The following is a 21,801-nucleotide window of genomic DNA, read 5'->3' on the forward strand; positions in this document are numbered from 1 at the left end:
ATTTCAAGTTTCAAAGTAGCTGAGATGTGTATGTTTATTTATGACAGAGAGAGCACGCATGAACACAGAAGGTGAGGAGGAGAGGGAGAGAGAGAACCCCAAGCAGGCTCCATGCCGAGAGTGGAGCCAGCATGGGGTTTAATCTGAAGACCCTGAGATCATGACCTGTGTTGAAATTAAGAGTTGGATGCTTAACTGACTGAGCCACCCAGGTGCCCTGAGGTGTGCTTTAAAGTTTTTAATTAAAGTTTTCTCCTTATTGGAGGAAAAAAAAAAAAAAAACAGAACAAAACCACAATTGAGTCCCTGGAGGGCTAGAACCATATATTAGTTATCTTTATTTCCTACCTAGAACCTTAGGACTAACTAGTATAAGGACTACTGAAGGGCAGCCCTGGTGGTGCAGCGGTTTAGCACAGCCTGCAGCCCAGGCTGTGATCCTGGAGACCTGGTGATCGAGTCCCATGTCGGGCTCTTTGCATGGAGCCTGCTTCTTACTCTGCCTGTGTCTCTGCCTGTGTCTCTCTCTGTGTGTCTCTCATGAATAAATAAACAATAAACAACATCTTTAAAAAACAAACAAAAAAGGACTAGTGAAACATTTAGAGGAAGTAATGGGAGAAGTTTGGAAGAGTACATGATTATGTATAACTGATTTTTAAAATTTCTGTTTAGGGGAGAGGGCTTTAGCTTAGCATTAATGAGTGTGAAACTAAGTAATTTTCATGATATGATTGGAAATAGGGAGCCCTCCTTATGGAGTTCTGAAAAGTGGTTTGCATGTTGAAAATGTATTTTTTTTTATACTTATGTTCAAGATGGAATAAAATAGGAAAAAACAGCTAAGGTATCAGCTCAGCTGAGAAGTTTTTGTTATATAGTGTAAGCATCTACCAGCTTATAAAGCAACAGTCAATTGTTTATTTCTATGGGAAAAGTCCTTTTGAATTTCAGTGTTAGAAATGGTTTGTAGATTCCCAGACTGGCCCCAAAATTCCATTCCTCTAAAATCAAGGTAAAATATTATACACTATTTCACAATTACAGTGGTAACTAAATAGTGAAACAATACTAGTCAATGCTATTTAAATACTCCTCATTTTGTAAAATAGTAACAATAAATGAGATTTTTTTTGCCATTTCGAGAAGGAGTAAGTTTAATAAAAGGGAAATAGAAGGTAGATGCAAACTTTGAAGCTTATGAAGAGAAAGTTCGAGGTTAGTCATCTTAGTTCTCTATTAAAGTTACTATCACTTCAGAGCTTACTATATCATTTTCCTGCTTTTGGATGAATTTAGAAAAAAAAGTATATTTTTATTAGGCTGCAGTTAGGGAAGTTTTGTGGGTTACTTGCAGTATGGACAGAGAGGAGAATTATTTTGTAATGCCTGACTGGATCTGGAAATCAGAGAAAATAGGAAAGGGAGCAGGCAGGCAGAATGGAAGGGAGAGGTAGGACTACTCTTCCTGGTAATCTCGTCTGTTTGGTGGCTAAGAGCCCAAATGTTGGGATAATTTCACACTGAAAAGGCTGTACCAACTTGATAGAATCATGGTTTCCAGGTCTATGTACAGCTTTTCCATGGAACAGAATTGGATAGCTATGGGCAGAGGACAAGGGAAAGGTACTGCCTGTCAGCTTTCCCCATACTGGAGGTCCCATGTAGCACACTACCCCAGCTGTTTTTTCTGCCTCCAGACTGGCATGTCAGGAGCACAAGCAGCTTTAGGCTGCTTTCCTGTGCCCCTATTTCCACAAGGTGGAATCAGGGCCAAGAATGCCCAGAAGGACTTCTCACCAAGGCCAGCACTGTCAGAGGCACCCCCAGCTCAGTGCCCCCCACTCTCTACAGTCTTTCTTTGAATTAGCTTTCAAAAACCCATTCTTTCTCATTCTCAGTTTCATTGTTAAAATTATTAAAATAATATGTAGCTTTAGAGTTTGTGGATTACCCAGGGTTTATAAATAAGGGACTCTGCCTCCTTGGTAAATCACATCAGTATGGCATCCTACTCAGTTCATATAAAAAGGAGTTTTGCTTTACTTTTTTCTTTTCTTTTCTTTTCTTTTCTTTTCTTTTCTTTTCTTTTCTTTTCTTTTCTTTTTCTTTTTTTTCTTTTTCTTTTTCTTTTTCTTTTTCTTTTTCTTTTTCTTTTTCTTTTTCTAATAGGCTCCACAACCAGTGTGAGGCTTGAACTCACAACCCTGAGATCAAGACCTGAGTTGAGGGGATCCCTGGGTGGCTCAGCGTTTTAGCGCCTGCCTTTGGCCGGGGTCGTGACCCTGGAGTCCCGGGATGGAGTCCCACATCGGGCTCCTTGCATGGAACCTGCTTCTCCCTCTGCCTGTGTCTGTCTCTGCCCCTCCCTCTGCCTGTGTCTGTCTCTGCCCCTCTGTCTCTCTGTCTCTCTCATGAATAAATGAAAAAAAAAAAAAAGACCTGAGATCAAGATTGGGTCGCCTAGCTGACTAAGCCACCCAGGAGTTCCTGAAAGGGAGATCTCTAAGATTGAATTAGTTGAGCTGTGAGCAAAACCTGAAAGTTCAGGAGTACTGTCTCCCAGTGGGGAAGAAATGAGGTGGTAGGAGTAGTTCCTACTGCTGACCACCAGGTGGTGCACCTAGGCCAGGATCCTCAGATGGAAGCGAAGGGATGACTTTCCTATGGACAGGACATTAATAAATATGGATTATGACTTGAGAAATAACTAGTACAGGAGATCATTAGGATTATGAGCTGGATTGAGTACAATGACTATGATATAGTAGTAGTAGTGGATGCCCTTTGTAAATATTGAACGAAATGATAATTTTGAAAATGAATAGATAATAGAAGACTAGGTAGGACTTCATGACTGTTAGGATTTTTAAAAATTAAAGGTAAACACAACTTAAAACCTAGAGATTTGTCTGGGAAAAATGGTAAGATAATGTCCGTTTTCCACAAAACAGCTTAAAATTTTAAATTTTTGATGAACACCGATAGAGATCTCTGTGTATTTAGGGACAGGCAGGTGACATTGAATAATTCGAGCTTAGAAAAGTAGGAATAAGCCAGAGATAGAGATATATTTTGGCTTTTTAGTTGTTTTCTGTTAAAGGTACTTTATAGAGCAAAATTTGGTTGCTAAAATAAGTAACCTTTAGGTTTATTGACCCTAGTTTGGAGGTCCAGAATGTGTATGTTTCTTTTAATATAGTGTATTTATTTAGTGGCCCAAAATATATTTTGACTATCTTTTTTTTTTTTTTCTAGATTTTATTTATTTATTCATGACAGAGAGAAGCAGAGACACAGGCAGAGGGAGAGAGGCAGGCACCCTGCAGGGAGCCCTATGTGGGGCTTGATCTGGGGACTCGGGATCAGGCCCTGAGCTGAAGTCAGATGCTCGCGACACTCAGCTGCTGAGCCATCCAGGCATTCCTATTTTGACTATCCTTTTTTTTTTAAAAAAAAAAAAAAAAGATTTTATTTATTTATTCACAAGAGACACACACCAGAGGGGGGGGGGGGGCAGAGACACAGGCAGAGGGAGAAGCAGGCTGCATGCAGGGAGCCCGATGTGGGACTTGATTCTGGGACCCCACAATGACACCCTGGGCTGAAGGCAGGCGCCAAACCGCTGAGCCACCCAGGGATCCCCTATTTTGACTATCCTTAATGATCTTATTTTGACATTTGATATGATTGTCATAGGGTGTTCTTGAACTTGGTAAATTTGTTTTGCAAAATTATCATAAGGATGCTTCTAAAAGGTTTTTTTGGGGGGAGGAGCTTTTATATTTTTAAAAATATGAGTTACATTCCTGTTTGTAACAGCAGCTTTTGCGATGAAGACTCAACATAAAAGAATGTTGAGTTCACTCTTTAAGTTCTATCTAACCTCTTTTTACATTACAAAACAGATATGGACTTCAGAGTAATTAGACCTCTAAAGAAATACAGTATATGACCTCACTTCTGCTTTTCCCTTTTATGTACAAAGGATTGGGTACTCTATCAGTTTAGCCTTGAATCTTAGGGAGAGAATTTTGGCACTCCGAGTCCCACTACTCTTTTATTTATCTATAATACTGTTAAACTGTCTTCCTTTGTGATGGTTAATTTCCAAAGACTTAGAGGTAGATAAATAGGTAGACAGAGGGAGAGACCAGGATCATATATTATATAAGGTTATCACTAGAACAGATTTTTTTTTCAGAGATCATAGTAGAACATTTTATCTCAAGAAAAATAGGCAACTTTGACAGGTTAGCACAATGTTAGGCTTAGTAAATATTTGTTAAAAATTGACTTATTTTGATAGTGCATCATTATGACCTGTGATCTTGTCAGTCAGTGGAAACCACTAGAGTTCACTTTGGAACTTTCATACTTCAGGGTCACAGTATATTATTTGCATTGATTTATGTCTCATTTTATATATAGATGGACTTTGAAAATACCCTTTTCCTAAATAGAGTCATTTTAGAGATATGAAAGATGTTTGATTTTAAAAATTAATCTTGGGACACCTGGATGGCTTAGTTGGTTAAGCATTCGACTTGATTTCAGCTCAGGTCATGATCTCAGGATTGTGAGATTGAGCTCTGTGTTGGGCTCTATGCCAGGCATAAGAATCTGCTTAAGATTCTCTCCCAAATCTTTAAAAAAAAAAGGGGCGGGGGCAATCCCTGGGTGGCTCAGTGGTTTAGCACCTGTCTTTGGCCCAGGGCGTGATCCTGGAGTCCCGGGATCAAGTCCCACGTCGGGCTCCCTATATGGAGCCTGGTTCTCCCTCTGCCTGTGTCTCTGCCTCTCTCTCTCTCTCTCTCTCTCTCTCTCTCTGTGTGTCTCTCATGCATAAATAAAATCTTAAAAAAAAAAAAAGATTCTCTCTCTCCCTCTGCCTCTTCCCCTCTCAAAAAACATTAATCTTGTGACAAGTCTCTTTAAAGAAAAGAATTAGCAAGGACTTATTGGCTTATATATTATAAGAATATTCATACCTCCAGCCAAAGATCAAGTCAAATATTTATCAAGAACTGACAAATACATTTTATTTTATCATCGTAACATCTAACTGGGATAAGAAGTGCTGACTCAGATTTCAAAGTTGTAATAATGAGGAAATTAAGAATTCAGAAACTTTGGGTTGCAAAATTAGTCCCTTGCAACACAACTGATTTTCAGCCAGTAGATCCCCAGCTGTTGCCAAGTGATTAGCAAAGACTCAGACTACTAAGCTTTAAGGACAATCCTAATCAAACTCCTCATTTTAGACCCAAAGATGTTAAAACTTATTTGAGATTATACACCTAATTATGAATGATACCAGGTCCAGATCCTTGGATTCCCACTGATTCCATGTTTATTAGCATTCTTGCCCTTTTATCCTGTTGATCATGTCAGAGAATTGAAGAATGCCAGTTCTTTCAAGCTGGAGACAAGAAAAGGAGAAAATAAAGTTGTTTTTTTTTTTTTCTTTTTTCAGACATTGGTAACTAGATCAGCTTGTTTGAAGGAGGGCAGAAATCTAAGAACAGTGACAAAGACTGATATCATTACTACCTGTTTGGTTTCTTATGCTATTACTTTTAAATAATTCTTGTTTTCTTTTTTCAGATGAGTTGCAATGGAAATAAAATACTGTAATGATTCCTTAGAGTTATTTGAATACCCTTCATAGTTAAAATATGAGCAGTGACTTTCTGGATTCTCTCACATGTCTAAACAAAATAATAGGAAAATGGAGTACTTAATTATTTAAACAGGGCATAAAATAAGGCCTCTTCTATTTACTGAGATAACCAATTAAATATACAGTCTCTATGGAGCTAATTTCTGCATTATGAGATTGATGAGGGTGGGGTAGAAGAGAGCTCGTAATTGTGGTCTCAATATTCATCACAAAGTAATGTTGGAGAATTACAATTAAGAAAGGAGGATGAAGGTGAGAACCATCCTTCCATCATCTTTCTTATTGCCTTACAATACCAAGAAATTTGCCCTGAGAATATTGAATTTCAATGATTCATTCAATAATTGAGAATCTTGGGGATCCCTGGATGGCTCCGTGGTTTAGCGCCTGCGTTTGGCCCCGGGCATGATCCTGGAGACCCGGGACTGAGTTCCACATTGGGATTTCCGCATGGATCCTGCTTCTCTCTGCCTGTGTCTCTGCTTCTCTCTCTCTTTCTCTGTGTCTTTCATGAATAAATAAATAAAATCTTTTTAAAAAAAATAATTGAGAATCTTTTACATGTAGTTGGTAATGATATTTGCAAGGATGTTTTGTGGGGGTGAATTTGTATTAATATTATTATGTGGGATCATATTCAGCTAATTGAGTAATGTATGGAAGAACTTTTTTGTGTATATAATGTAATTTACATTGCATGTCAGCTTTTTGAGGTAGATATGATCTTCTTTTTTTTCCCCCAAATGAAGTAATTAGGGCTTAGGGAAAATTTTAAACTTGCCTAAGACCAGAGAGCTAGTACATGACTGAGTCTAATTTTTTGTGCTCATTCTACTATAGCACAGATGCCTCAATATTGCACATTTTTTTTATCATGTACTTAGTGTGAGCAGTATAATATAAAGGCAGAGGGTATAGAAAATCTTAGAAGGATCTAGACTGCCAAAAAATTGATAACCTGCCAACTAGATGCCTATATCTAAGGAGACTAATTTTCCTAAAACAGTTGAGGAAAAAAAAATTAGTTGGTTTTAGCAATTGAAGTCAGATTTGAAGCCTGATAATTAATTCTTTTTTTTTTTTTTAAGATTTTATTTATACATGAGAGACAGAGAGAGAGGCAGAGACCTAGACAGAGGGAGCAGCAGGCTGCTCCTGAGACTGGATCCCAGGATCATGACCTGAGCCAAAGGCAGATGCTCAATCACTGAGCCACCGGTGCCCCCTGATAATTAACTCTTATAGTAGAAATGAATAAAGTAGAAATTTAGATGAAGGAGTAGAAGTTTCCCATTGCTTTCCACATCCACTGTCAAAAGCCACAGTAAAATTACTGGAGGTCCAGAAGCCACTACAGTCTTACTAGCCTCCAAACAGTGCTTTAAAGTAGGAAATGCAAGGTTATTTATCTTTGCTTCAGGTAATCTGACTGACAGGTAATCTGATGGTAGCAATGAGTCTTTTAAAAAATATTATATTACTACTACTACTGTTTTTATTATAATTATTATTTTAATAAGCCCCACGTGGGGCTTGAATTCACAACCCTCATTTCGAGATCTGTATTGAGATCAAGAATTGAATGCTTGGGGGATCCCTGGGTGGCTCAGCGGTCTAGCATCTGCCTTCAGCCTAGGGTGTGATCTTGGAGTCCTGGGATCCAGTCTTGCATCAGGCTCCCTGCGTGGAGCCTGCTTCTCCCTCTGCCTGTGTCTCTGCCTCTCTCTCTGTGTGTCTCTCATGAATGAATAAATAAAATCTTAAAAAAAAAAAAAGGGTGGGATGCTTAACTGACTGAGCCACTGAGGTGCCTCAACAATGATTCTTTTTAATTCTATGCTTTGGGGGGTTGTTTTGCCTCTGCCATGTTGCTACAACTGTCTGAGGGGTAGGACAAAAATTCTGGAACATTGTTCTAAAGGAAGTTCCACTTAACTTTTGGAGCCTTTCATTAACACGATATCTTAGGTTGGAAGGGACTTCTACAATCATTTTATTCAGCTCTATAACATTCTCCGCCAGTGATTATCTGGCCTCTGAGACTCTCCCAAAGAAGCTCATTCTACTCAGATTTCTCTGTTAGACAAATCTAACATATTAAACTGAAATCTATATTAAATTGTATTTCTCCAGTTAGGGCCAGAGTATGTAGTGCCTCTGCAGACAGGGATTTCTTTCCTAATGTGAGTGTTTCTGAAAAATTACTTTGCTAGGCAAATAATCCCTAATCCTTGGATATTCTTTTTTATTTTTTAATTCAGCAAATATTTATTGATACAAGCATTCTTAGTGCTAGAATGTAATAGTGAATCTTTATTACAAACACTGTACTGTGAAATATTACTGTCTCTATTTTACAAGTGAGGAAAACAGAAGATCGAAGTTGAAGTGACTTACCAAGTTCACACAATTGGTTAGAAGTTTACTCAATGTCAGAATCATGCCTTTCTAGCTCCAAAAGTCATGTTTTTGACCACTGCTTTGTTGTGGGTCTTGCCAAGAGTAATCTCATAGCCATCAATAAAGCCTAGAGTAAATAGCTCAAGGAGAAGGCTTAAAGAATGGCTTAAAAATACTTTCTAGCTCAGAGATTCTGAGGATTCTTCGGATACTAAATGAATTGGTAGCCTCCCAGGGCTTCATTGGAAAACTACACAGCCAATTGATTCTTGACAGTCATAGATCTAAATTTGTGGTTTCAACAATTCACTAAGGACCCCAGAGGTCCATGACAAATATGGAATGCTTCACAAATTTGAATGTCATCCTTGTGCACATGCCATGCTAATCAATTGTATTGTTCCAGTTTTGTATATGTGCTGCTGAGGAAAGCACTGGGATGTTCTTCCATAATATAATGTTGAGTACTTAGTCATACTGGTACATCAGCTCTTGATTATTCCAATTCATCACTATTCCTCTTAAATTATGGTCTCTAGAACAAAACATAATACCCAAATATGGATAGAGCAGGGAATAGAGCTGAGCTATCACTTTCCTAATTTTAAGGTACTGTTTGGTTCTTTTAATGTACACAGCTCCATTTTGAAATTATTTTTCCTTTTTGCAATCAAATTTTTCATATCTTTAATTTTCATTTGGTGAAATTCATAGAATTCAATTCAGCACAATTGAAATTTTTATAGATAGTGACTTAAACATGACAGAGGCTTAGTAATTTTGAGAATGCTAGAAAAGAAGACTTTTCTGAAGAACTTACCTCTTGTTTCTAAAATATTTGCTTTTAAGAGTGAGATGTTTTCAAATTATATCTTCTTTTAATCTTGTGTTAAAGATGGAGAATGTCACTTAATATTTCCTACCTTCAGCACCTAATTTTCCTTACTTTATATTTGTAGTATTATTTAATGTATGGATATGTTCAAATCAGAATTATTAAGAGTTTTGTGGCATGTTTAGGAATATAGTCATTTATTGTACTTAAATCTTCAGTAACTTTTGTTTTTAAACAGTGCTCAGTTCTTTTTGTTTTTTATTTTTCCATGCTGGGCATGGAGCCCAATGTGGGGCTTGGACTCACAATCCTGAAATCAAGACCTGAGCTGAGATCAAGAATCGGATGCTTAACTGACTGAGCCACCCAGGTGCCTCACCATTGTCTTCTTTAATGTCTGTCTGGGGGCAGCTGGGGTAGCTCAGCAGTTTAGCACTGCCTTCAGCCCAGGGCCTGATCCTGGAGACCTGGGATCGAGTCCCATGTCAGGCTCCTTGCATGGAGCATGCTTCTCCCTCTGCCTGTGTCTCTGCCCCCCGCCCTCTGTCTCATGAAGAAATACAATCTTTAAAAAATAAAATAAAAAATAATGTCTGTTTGGTGATACTTGAAATTCAAAGAGGTTTTGTCTTAAAAACAAAACAAAAAGTAATTCCCAGCTCAAAATAATAGAAATTTCAGCCTACTGAGGTAAAAGAAGTCTCTGGGATTGCAGTAAAGTATTTCTCTGGAAATCAGATGTGATAATGGGGGAGTGATCTAGGGGCCAAAGAAGAAGAAATTCTTCTTAGCCATTTATTTCCTATTAGGATGGTAAGATAGCAAATGTTGCTTCTCCATCATATTTGTGATATCATGATCTTACACTTCACAGAGATTTTTTAAAAATAGTATTGGCACTTTCATGGAGGCTGTTGGAAAAATTTGATCGTACCATGCAAGTTGTAATCTGGAAAGCAGTATTTGACATTTGAATATTGCTTTCCTGGTTTGGATGCGAAATTTTTTAGTTGGAGAGAAATTCTCATATTTGATTTGCTAGCTAGAGTCTTAATCAGATGTTGACAATTTAATTTGAACATAAATCATTTTGGCAAATATCAGTGGCAGGGAATTAATTCATTTCCTGGTTTACTTGGGAAAGATGTTACTGGGAAGATTTAGTACCATGATTTCTAGAGGCCCTCTGCTGATACCTTCTGGTATTGCTGAGAGTAATGTTTGATGAAATAACCTACTAATTCTTCTGTATACTAGTGATTCTTATTTCCTGCAGTGTTTTTTTTTTTTTTTAAGATTTTATTTATTTATTCGTTAAAGACACAGAGAGCGGGGCAGAGACACAGGCAGGGGGAAAAGCACGTTCCCTGCAGGGAGCCTGATGCGGGACTTGATCCTAGGATTCTCCAATCATGACCTGAGCCAAAGGCAGATGCTCAACCACTGAGCCACCCAGGTGCCCCCTGCAGTGTGTTTTAAACACAGTTTTCTTGGTTAATACTAATATAATCCCAAAGTCTTATTTTTAATTACCAACCAGTAATGGAAGTAATTCTTTTGTTTTTATTGAAGTATAATTGACATACAATATCCTATTAGTTTCAGATGCACATCATAGTGACTTGATATTTTTATACGTTATGAAACGATTCCTATGGTAAGTTTAGTTACTGTCATTATACAGAGTTATTACAATATTATTGGCTATATTCCCTATGCTGTATATTATGTCCCCATGACTTACATATTTTATAACTGGAGATTTGTACCTCTTAATCTCCTTCATCTATTTTGCTTGCCTCCTCCCCTGTACCCCTGTCCCTCTGGCAATCAGCAGCTTCAGGTATCAGTTTCTGTTTTGTTTTATTTTGTTTTTTAGATTCCACATATAAGTGACATCATATGATATTTGTTTTTCTCTGTCAGACTTATTTAGCATAATATCCACTGGATCTATTCATATTAGTGCAAATGGTAAGATTCCAATTTTTTAAGATTTTATTCATGAGAGACACACAGAGAGAGGCAGAGACATAGGCAGAGGGAGAAGCTCGCCTACAGGGAGCCTAATATAGGACTTGATCCCAGGACCCCAGGATCACAACCTGAGCCAAAGGCAGGCGCTCAGCCACTGAGCCATTCAGGTGCCCCTCCAATCTTCTTTATGGCTAATATTCTATTGTGTATATATATCACATCTTCTTTATCCATTCATCTATCCATGAATACTTAGGTTGCTTCTGAATATTGGCTATTTAGATAATGCTTCATTGAACCTAGGGATACATATACCTCTTCATACAATCCCGAAGTCTATTTTTTAAAAATATTTTATTTATTTATTTACTTGAGACAGTGTGAGCGATTGGGAGAGCACAAAGGGGGAGCCAAGGGAGAGGGGCAAGCAGACTCCCCACTGAGCAGGGAGCTAGACTTGGGTTCAGTTCTAGGACCCTGAGATCATGACCTGAGCCAAAGGGAGACACTGAACTGACTGAAGCACCCCGGTACCCCCGAAGTCTTATTTTTAATTACCAACCAGATTATGGAACTAACTCTTCACAAATGTTGGCCTAAATTCTGAACTTTGCAGAGTCTCTCATGGTTAGTAAATAATAGGATTTTTACTTTGGTTTAGGAAGGTTGTTTTGGTTGAAAGTGTGCCTTGAAAACCTAATTTAATGTAAATGTGCTTGCTTTTTTATAGATCCTAGATAAGGCAGTTTTCCAAAGACTCAATCTTCATTCCTTTGCCCTGTTTTTAGAATTTACTTATAACATGAACATTTTCTTTAAAAACTTAAAGTATTTCCTATATCTGACTCTATTAAAGCATTTTGGTAATATGCTCTAAATAAAATATAATTGAAAAGCTAATTTCAAGGACACAACGTATAGTTTTAAGCATTAATTAAATTGGACCTTGATATCTTCTTGGTGTCACTTCAATGTTAGTATTCTGAGGAATCCAGGTTAGCCTTTAAATGTAGATAAATTTAGTCAAATTAAGTTTAATTTTTAGATTTAGGTTGGAGGGATAATGAAAGATATCCTTATGGGCCCTTTTTTCTCTCTGAGTGTGTATGTATGTGTCTACACAATTATCACATGCATGGTAGACTTGGAGAGCTGAATAGTCCATCGCTCTGTGCTCTTTTGCTAAGAAAGTTTATTATTTTGACATTTTGAAAGCTTATTTGGGTGCCGTTAATTTCTCATGCTGAATATTTATGCATAGTTCATGGTACACTGATGACGGGCATTTAATATCTACCTTGGATCCATAATCATATAGGTAGGTCCCTTGTGACCTAATATTTTTTTAAAAAAATAAAAGGACATTAACTATCTAGAGTAGTGGCCTCCAAATTATTTTGCTCACCCATACCTTTGGTGTATCTCCAGTATTTTTAAATTATAAATTGTGCACATATAATTGTTTCTGTAAATTACATACATCATATAACATAAAAAATAAAAGCATGAGATAAAAACATAAGTGGAAGTTATCATTTTTTCTTACCACAGTCCATTGGATTGTCTTGCATAATACTGGGGTGCATGTAACCTATATTTAGATCAAGATTAAAAGTTAGAATAATTCTCCTTTAAAGAATTCTTTTTATATTTACCTTGGGTATGTGATGCTAACCACAATATAAGAACAGATTTGACAACAGAACTGTCTAGTTTTGAGGTAGGCTACTTTGGGACGATCAGACAAAATCTAGAGAACCAAACATCATGCATGTTGTGGGAAATTCCCAGGACTCCAGTTGAAGAGTCCAGCTATACCAAATAACCTTTGATACTCCTAAATTCTGTGACTGTAGATAGGAATTCATAGGTGGAACATTTAAATTTGAAACACTGTTGGAAAGTTAGGCTGTGAATGAAGATCTGGAATAGGACTACACTGGGAAATTGTTCAACTTCTTCATCCAGACCGTCTGCTCATGACTTCTCCTGCTGTCTTCTTTAGAAATTTGATAATTTGGGATCCCTGGGTGGCGCAGTGGTTTGGCGCCTGCCTTTGGCCCAGGGCGCGATCCTGGAGACCCGGGATCGAATCCCATGTCGGGCTCCCGGTGCATGGAGCCTGCTTCTCCCTCTGCCTGTGTCTCTGCCTCTCTCTCTCTCACTGTGTGCCTATCATAAATAAATAAAAAATCAAAAAAATTTTTGATAATTTCTGATTCTCAAGTCATCTACACATAGGAAAAAGTTTTTTAAGGCATCTTATAAGCCTATAGTCTGACTGTATGGGAGAATAAATATATAAGTAAGGAATTCCAACAATGAATTTTATCAACAGACTTTTACTCTGCTTCTTCATACCAAATAAAAAAGGAGAGGCAGGGAGAAAGAGAACATGAAAGCAAGTTTAGAATGAACAATTATTTTAAAGTGTACCATATCACAGATGACTTAGTAAATAATTTCTCTCTAAAATATATGAGTACTATTTCATTAAAAATAATCTGTTCTACAGTATAATTGAATAGCTTCACTTTTTAAAGCTCAAAATTGTATCACCTTAAAACCAAAAACTTTAGAATCCCCCTCCTTCCTTTTTCTTTTTTCTTTTTGGTGAGGGAGTAGTTTTGTGAAATTCAGTTAGCAAAGATAAGCCATCAATAAACTTAATAGCTTTTTCACTATACTTGATTTGAGTATTGTGGATATGACTGTAGTGCTACAGAGTACCTACTTAAGTTTCTCTGTTGTGGCGGTGGTTTTCTTTCCTGGTTTATGTAATACCCTGTTCTCTTTCATTGTTCCCATAGAGGCAGAAGCCCTTCTGCTCCAGTGAGTCTGAGTGTCAAATGCTAGAATCACGAGAACTTGAGATTTTAAAAAAATGACTAATCCTGCATTTTGCTGAGATTTCCATCTCAGTAGCACTTCTCTTTTTAAATATAAAAACCACAGAATGAATAGCCATAAAAGTGAAAGAGAGTTCTAATTCTAATCTGCTTATTTCTGAGCATTTCTTGATAGTAATCTTAACAATGAGTAGTGCATCACAAGAACTGAAGATCCGTATAACCTACCCCATATGGGTGTTCTGTGGGAAATGTTTTCTAGAACGTTAGCTTATAAAACACAATGCAATCCTGGGGAGCATATGCTTAGTTTATTAATAAAAGTGTCATAGGTTAAGTGGCTATGCAAATATACATTTAAATAACCACTGTATCACAGTGTAGGAGTAGAATATCTTAAACAGTGTTTTCTGGCTTTAGCTTACCAGAGGCTTTCCAACAACATTGAACTTGTTTTCAACGATTATAGATTGTTCAGGACACAACTATACATTCTTCTAGGTTAAAGAACAGTGTTCACTTTTTAATTTTATTTATTTTTTTGCTTGGAACTGTTGTCTGCTACAAAGATGCAAAGCAGCTGAAGAAAACAGTCTACCCATTTTGGTATTGAAACTGATTGTTTATGACTGGAAACATTTATCTGATAAGCTTCTTTTCATTTTCCATACTCCTTGGGTGTCACACAATGTCTTTACAAAGTTTGTGATGAGTTATACCAAACAGAATCAGATTAGGTTTAAGCAGATAAATACTTGTGAGGTTAATTTATTCTTCTTAGGAATGTTCCCCCACAAGGCTTTCAAGTATAAGGTGATCTTGCTTAAGTTTCTTGGCAAAAAGATGGAATTTAGGCTATTTTCTGTTGTCAGAAGTTGAGCTTTATGAGAATGTGAATAAAGATTTTATGATCTGATTATAGCTCAGGAGATTTTAGGCCACAGTATAAATTACCTGCCTTGGCTCTACGTACTGGTGTATATCCTTTGTTTTTTTGCTCCTACTTGTATGTCCTTATCTTTTGTTGCATTCGGGTACAGATTTGTGGATTGGTACAGAAATCCAAGACAAACTTGACTTTTGTATCTTGTTTTCATCATTATAAGGATTTGTAGCTCTAGTGTTTTACTAAATAAAATCAATTGAATAAAAAATTTTATTTAGAGCAGTCAAACTTTGTCACATATAGAGTAAGTTTACTGAGTAGTTATTTTTTTTCCCCTCTTTTAGTGGAATTTACCTAAAATTAGGTAAAAAAAAAAAAAAAAAGAATTAGCTAACATTGAAACTGGCAAAAAAAAAAAATCTTTGCAATAGGAATTGATGTTTATATAAGGAAAGGAAAAGACACTCCTGTGTATCTCTCCTTTACTACAGCATATACCATACTATGCTTTTGGTCACCAGATGTGTAGTTTTTTCCCCCCACACCAAGCACTTCTCTGCAATACCAGGAGGGTGTCCCACAATTTAATGCAGTTCTGACCTTATCTGAGAATAGCTTCAGAGCCCGCAGATTAAGGGTACCGACCCACAAGACTGCTTCCCCTTCGCCTTCAGTTGCCACTGGCAAATCCAGGTTTTCATGTATGCTTTTGACCATCTGATCAGATAGTTCAGATGATCCCACCATTTACTCCTTGGGTTCTATTAACTTGTTAGAATGGCTTACAGAACTCAGGAAAATATTTTGCTTACTAGATTACAGGTTTATCATAAAAAGATATAACTCCAGAATGGCCAAGAGATGCGAAGGGCAAGCTATATAGGAAGAGGCACAGAGCTTCCATGCCCTCTGGGTATGTCACTGTCCCAGGATCTCCATGTATTCACCAACCTGGAAGTTCTCAGAATCCCATAGTTGAGGGATTTTTATGGAAGCTTCATTACATAGACATGATTGATTAGATCATTGGTGTGTGGTGATAGATCACAATCTCCAATCATTCGCTACTACTTGGAGGTGGGGAGGGGGGCTAAAATTCCAACTCTAATTACCTGGTTAGTTTCCCTGGCAGCCAGCTCCCATCCAGTGGTTGGTTAACTAGAGGCTTTCCACAAGTCACCGCATTAGCATCAAATCAGGTGTGGTTGAATGGGGGCTTGTTTTGAATAATATGTCCCCTTTATGCACCGAAGCTATTTCAGGTTCTAGGGACCAAAGACCAAATACTATAACAAAAGATGTTCCCTTTGCTCTTAATACTTAGGAAATTCCAAGAATTTGGGGAGCTATGAGCCAATAAATGTGAATAGAAGACCGAAGAATATTTATTACAAATCACATTTTATTACATATTTTATGTTCAGTTTGAAAATGTCAAAGCTATTCTTCTTTTGTATGATTGAATGTTTTAAGTCTTTTTCTGTAGAGACATTCTCTATCCTTAAAGATTAGAACCTTTGGGATTTTTTTTTCTTGCTGTTACTTTTTACGTCTTTTCATTTGTTGTTTGTAGCTTCTCAATTCTGTATTGTCCTAGTACCTTTTTTTCTTTTTTTTAAATCACAGCTGGAAACTCTGAAAAGCATTCTGACAAAGGAAAACTGAATTGTGACCTTAGACCAACAGTAAGCTACAGGAACAAATGAAGCTAAGAAATAATATTATTTCAGATATGTATCTTTGTCTTTAGTCTTTCAGAGAATTGTTGAAACTAAGAATTTAGAAGTCATTTCTTGGGCAGCCCGGGTGCCTCGCGGTTTAGTGCCACCTTCAGCCCAGGGCATGATCCTGGAGACCTGGGATCGAGTCCCACGTCAGGCTCCCCGCATGGAACCTGCTTCTCCCTCTGCCTATGTCTCTGCCTCTCTCTCGCTATCTCTGTGTCTCTCATGAATGAATGAATGAATGAATGAATAAATAAATAAATAAATAAATAAATAAATAAATAAATTTCTTTTAAAAAATAAAAGTCATCTCTAATTTTCCTCTGTTATTTGAGATTCTTTTGGCTGGTCTAAGACTTAAATTGACATAAGATAGATTAACAGAGGGTAACCTGCATAGCTCAGTGGTTGATCGTCTGCCTTCATCTGAGGGCATGATCCTGGGGTCCTGGGATGGAGTCCTACAGCAGGCTTCCCATAGGAAGTCTGCTTCTCCCTCTGCCTTTGTCTCTGCTTCTCTCTGTGTCTCTCATGAATAAACTCTTAAAGTTATATTTCATAAGGCTATAGCTACCACAGATAGTGATTCCTTTGGTGGCTCTGGGCAAAGTAAATTGAAAACCTTCTGGAGAATTTACCATTCTAGATGCCATTAAGAACATTTGTGATTCATGGGAAGAGGTCAAAATACCAGTATGAACAGGAATTTGGAAGAAGTTTATTCCAAACCTTATGGATGACTTTGAGGGGCTCAAGACTTCAGGGGAGGAAGTCACTGCAGAGATGTGGTGCAAGTAGCAAGAGAACTAGAATTAGAGTCTGAAGACGTGACTGAATTGCTACGATCTCATGATAAACCTTAACAGATGAGGAGTTGCTTCTTCTTATGGATAAGCAAAGAAAGTGGGTTTTGAGATGTAATCGACTCCTGATGGAGATGCTGTGAAGATTGTTGAAATAACAACAGAGGATTTAGAATATGACATAAACTTAGTTGATAAAGCAGTGGCGGGTTTTGAGAAAATTGATTTCAATTTTGAAAGAAGTTCTGCTGTGGAAAAATGCTATCAAACAGCATCTCATGCTATAGAGAAATGGTTTGTGAAAGGAAGTCAGTTGATGTGACAGACTGCATTGTTTGTTGTTTACTTTTAAGAAATTGCCACAGCCACCCCAGCCTTCAGCAACCACTGCCTTGATCAGTCAGCAGCTGTCAACACTTAGGCAATGCCCTCCACCAGATTACAACTCACTGAAAGCTCAGATGATGGTTAGCAGATAAGTAGATAAACCAATGTTCAGTTATTAATGTTTCATTATTTTATATTATTTGGAAATAATCTACATATTCAATTAATTTCTATCATTTACTTAACAAAACCCTGAAGTTTTAGGATGCCAGAAATATTTTGTGAACTATTTTTAAGTACACATACCATAAAACATAATTTTTGCTAAAAAGATTGCCTAAAAATTCCTGCCTCACTTATAGCTATCTAAATCCTTTGCTTTCCGGCAGCCCTGGTGGCTCAGAAGTTTAGTGCCACCTTCAGCCTGGGGTGTGATCCTGGAGACTCGGGATCGAGTCCCACCTCAGACTCCCTGCATGGAGCCTGCTTCTCCCTCTGCATGTGTCTCTGCCTCTCTCTCTCTGTCTGTGTGTCTCTCATGAATAAATAAATAAAATCTTAAAATAAATAAATAAATCATTTGCTTTCAACAATGGTGGTTACATTTCACAAAAAATTCATGAGACATTAGACAAAGTCAGCTTTCATCCAAGCTACTTTTCTTATTGACAAATTTTGTAAGAGATAACATGAACTTACTTGATTAGTAAACCTAGAGTAAAAATATTATATTTAATGTTGATAACTTTAAAGACATGTCTGTATTAAACCAACAAACTTAAACTAGTTTTTATTTACCAAAGAGTTTTACCAGATCATATGAACTTGGAAAGCATTTGGATGTATTTCTGAGAGTTTAGAAATAGTGAATTTATGTAAGCACTCATCTTTCAGTCAATTATATACAGCTCTTTTGCAAATTAATTTTGGGAATACCATCTGGAGGTAGGGAAATATCTGTATATCATACCTATAATATATACACATAGACATACATATGGGTGCAAACACAGAGATTTTAGAGCTTCTGTTTTAAAAAAATATATAAAACTCACTAGTTTATAAAAAGCAATTGGAATAAAGTTTACTTGCTCAGATGGCTAAAGCCCCTTACTGTTTGTGAAGACTTTTAAGGTTGTATTTGTTTCTGGAAGGAGTCTGTGGTCTAAAGTTTGGGTGAGAGAGCCCTTTTTGCAGTTTGTACTTTTAAAAGTCATCTTTACCTTTTTTTCTCCCCACTTTAGTGTTATCGGAGTGTGGGCATTGTTTTAGATACCTCCTGAGTTGTTTACATTTCAAAGTCATGGCAAAAGTTAAATCTTGAAGAGACTGAGAAAGGAGGCAAGTTCCTCCCAGAAGGACTTTGGTTTACTAAAGCCAATAATTTACAAGCATTTTGAAATAAATAGAGGAGATTTTTAAATTGGTAAAAAAGAATTGATGGACTTTGGATTGCCTGTAGGGCTTTTTTTTTAGTTTTGCAAAGATTTATAAGATTAGGGCAGCTGCTCTCATTTTTTCCCCCCAAAGAATTGGGTTGCAGCCTTAATGATATCATGGGTCTGATCTGCACATTCAATTACATTATCTGCAAATTGCTCTTTTCCTTTTAGGTACAGTTTTATTTTAGCTTAGTGTAGGAGAAATAAAAATTCCTATTGGGCTTTGAATATAACCTCCTAATTTCTGATCAACTTTAACTATAGAGTTACTTAAAATCATTTTAAATATCTTGTCAGTTTTTAGCTGGGACAAACAATAAATATTTCTGGTAGTACTGAACAACTTCATGGACTCAAGAGGCATCTTCAAAGGGCTGTAAAAGATTACTACCTTCTTAAGATCCAGTAATTCCCAAAGATAGCCTAAAGAAAGAATCCATGGTCTGGCCTGTCCCAGGCAGGCAAGAAGCCAAGCCAAGCTATTAGGATTCAAACTATCTTAGTAAGATTTTGCTGCCTTTTTTTTTTTTTTTAAATATAGCTACAGTTTCAGGGACTGAAGTTCTTAGATGTAAGATTATCAGGTATTCCAAAAGGTGCTATGCTTAATTCTTTGGGTTTTAAGGGAGAATTTATATTGGATGTAGAGTTTAATTTTTGTTCTAATTTCTATTCTTTCATCTTGTAAAAAGGAGTCGCTAAGGCTAAGTCATTATATTTCTTTGTGTGCATTTTAAAATTTGGTCATTCCACATAACCAATAAGATCATTTTAGGATGAGAATGCCCTAAAAAATTTTTTTAAGATTTTATTTATTTATTCATGAAAGACCAGAGAGAGGGAGGGGGCAGAGACACAGACAGAGGGAGAAGCAGGCTCCATGCAGGGAGCCTGACATGGGACTCGATCCTGGGTCTCCAGGATCACACCCTGGGCCGAAGGTGGTGCTAAACTGCTGAGCCACCCTGGGCTGCCCTCCCTAAAGTTTTTTAAAATATATGTATTTTTCCAATTCAAAAGATTGATCATCTGGCCTTTGATGAGTAGGATCTATTAATCTCAATAATGACTCAAACTAGTAAGCCTTCTTACTAGTTCTTTTTTTTTTCTTTTTTTTTTTTCTTACTAGTTCTTATGGCTCAACTAAGTATGCAAGAAGCATCTCAGAAGTGAGTATAAAATGCACAGCTCTTAAAGTCCAGAAAATTCACTCCTAGAGATAGTCTAAGAAAGCAGAGGCCTTCATTGCAGACAATGAGGATGGTGTAATGAAAATGGTGTCTCTGGTCTCTTACAGGAACATGAGATGCTTCTAACACAAACCCCCTTATCTGTGACACCAGGAAGGTGCTACAGGAATGGGACTTTGCCAACACTGACAAAGCAATGAAGGTTGAGATGCTAAAGGGACACATGTGTAATGGCTTATGACTTTATGCCTGCGAACCTGGTCTATTTCACCGACTCCTGAGGTGTACCCTACAGAGTACACCCTCTGGATGGCGGAGACCAGAGAGAATATTCTCACTGGTCACAAAGCCAGGCTTTCAGGATATAACAAGATGAAAAGAAAAACCTCATCTAGTTTTTACTTAGGGGGACCCACAGCAGTTTGTGTAAATAGACGATAGTCTGGTGAGAACTGTGAACTCACCAGTCTCTGAGGCTGGCTTGAAAAGCAGGCTTTTAGTGCATATCCCTGTGTTCTGTCCTATGGTTTTTATTCCTTAGGACAGCACAACTGAAAAAAATAGTGACCATCTCGAGGAATTATAGGACCAAAAAGATCAAGAGTATTCATTACCAAATTTATCAGAGTTATTATGCCCAAATATTTTCCACAAATATTTTCTCCTGCTAATCTACATTTTAGAAAGAGACACAGACAGACAGACATTAGATTCTTACCAGTTTCACTTAGACCGGACCCCACAGTCAGAGATCTCAGAGGCTGACATGGTAAGAAATCTTACCTTCTACTGGCTTTTGTCAGAGGTCCCAGGATCTCTTCCTCTGCAAGTCTCAGGAGCAAGTTTTCCAGTTAGTATAGATCCTGCCAACTACCAAAACTATAGGGGAGGGAAAATTGGTCCTTTCTCCTTCAAGGTTCTTTTGGCTGGTATAAGAATTAAATTGACATAAGGCAGATTAACAGGAAAAAATCATATTTAATTACATATGTATGGGGCTTCATAAGAATGAGACACACATGGGACGCCTGGGTGGCTCAGTGGTTGAGCGTCTGCCTTTGGCTCAGAGTGTGATCCTGGGGTCCTGGGATCGAGTCCTACATCGGCTCCCCGCAACAGAGCTTCTCCCTCTGCCTGTGTCTCTGCCTCTGTGGGTCTCATGAATAAATAAATAAAATCTTTAAAAAAAAACAGATTAACAGAAGAAAATCATATTTAGTTACTTAAGTAAGATGGCTCCATAAGAATATGAGGCCCATAGGAAGTCAGGCAGTTGAGGCTTATATGCCATCTAGAGCTAAGGAGAAGTGGGTAGGGGTCTGGGACTTGAGAGAAAGGAAGACAATTCTTAGGAAGATGAAAAAGTAGATGTTTGGTAAACAGATGTTTGCTGGATCATACAGATCCAGTGGAGCATAAAAAGGAATTTTAACAAACAGACTAGGCTAAGTTCCTCCCTGTCTACCACACCAAGTTCAGGTTATACTGTAGTTATCTGTATGATAGCTCCCTTCGTGGAGCAGATCCTTTATCTAAATTCTTTCAGGCATTTAGGGGGAAGGTCAGAATTTCTTTGTGAGCCTTCTTTTTTATTTTTTGAAAGATTTTATTTATTTGAGAGAGAGAGCACAAGCAGGGTGAGGGGCAGAGGGAGAAGCAGATTCCCTGCTGATCAGGGAGCCTAA

At 37.4% G+C, this 21,801-nt stretch overlaps 1 protein-coding gene and 1 non-coding gene across 3 annotated transcripts in view; one reads left to right on the top strand and one right to left on the bottom strand.

Moving 5' to 3' along the window:
• The window catches only part of TMCC1 (transmembrane and coiled-coil domain family 1), a 238,747-nt gene that overhangs the window by 75,337 nt on the left and 141,609 nt on the right, over window positions 1–21,801 (top strand). The gene's annotated exons all lie outside the window — the stretch shown is intronic.
• Window positions 8,415–8,518, bottom strand: LOC129522653 (U6 spliceosomal RNA). Its single transcript, XR_008666950.1, has one exon. It is a non-coding gene; the product is annotated as a U6 spliceosomal RNA (small nuclear RNA).

This window comes from Nyctereutes procyonoides, unplaced genomic scaffold (assembly GCF_905146905.1).
Source record: "Nyctereutes procyonoides isolate TBG_1078 unplaced genomic scaffold, NYPRO_anot_genome, whole genome shotgun sequence".
Taxonomy (NCBI): Eukaryota; Metazoa; Chordata; class Mammalia; order Carnivora; family Canidae; genus Nyctereutes; species Nyctereutes procyonoides.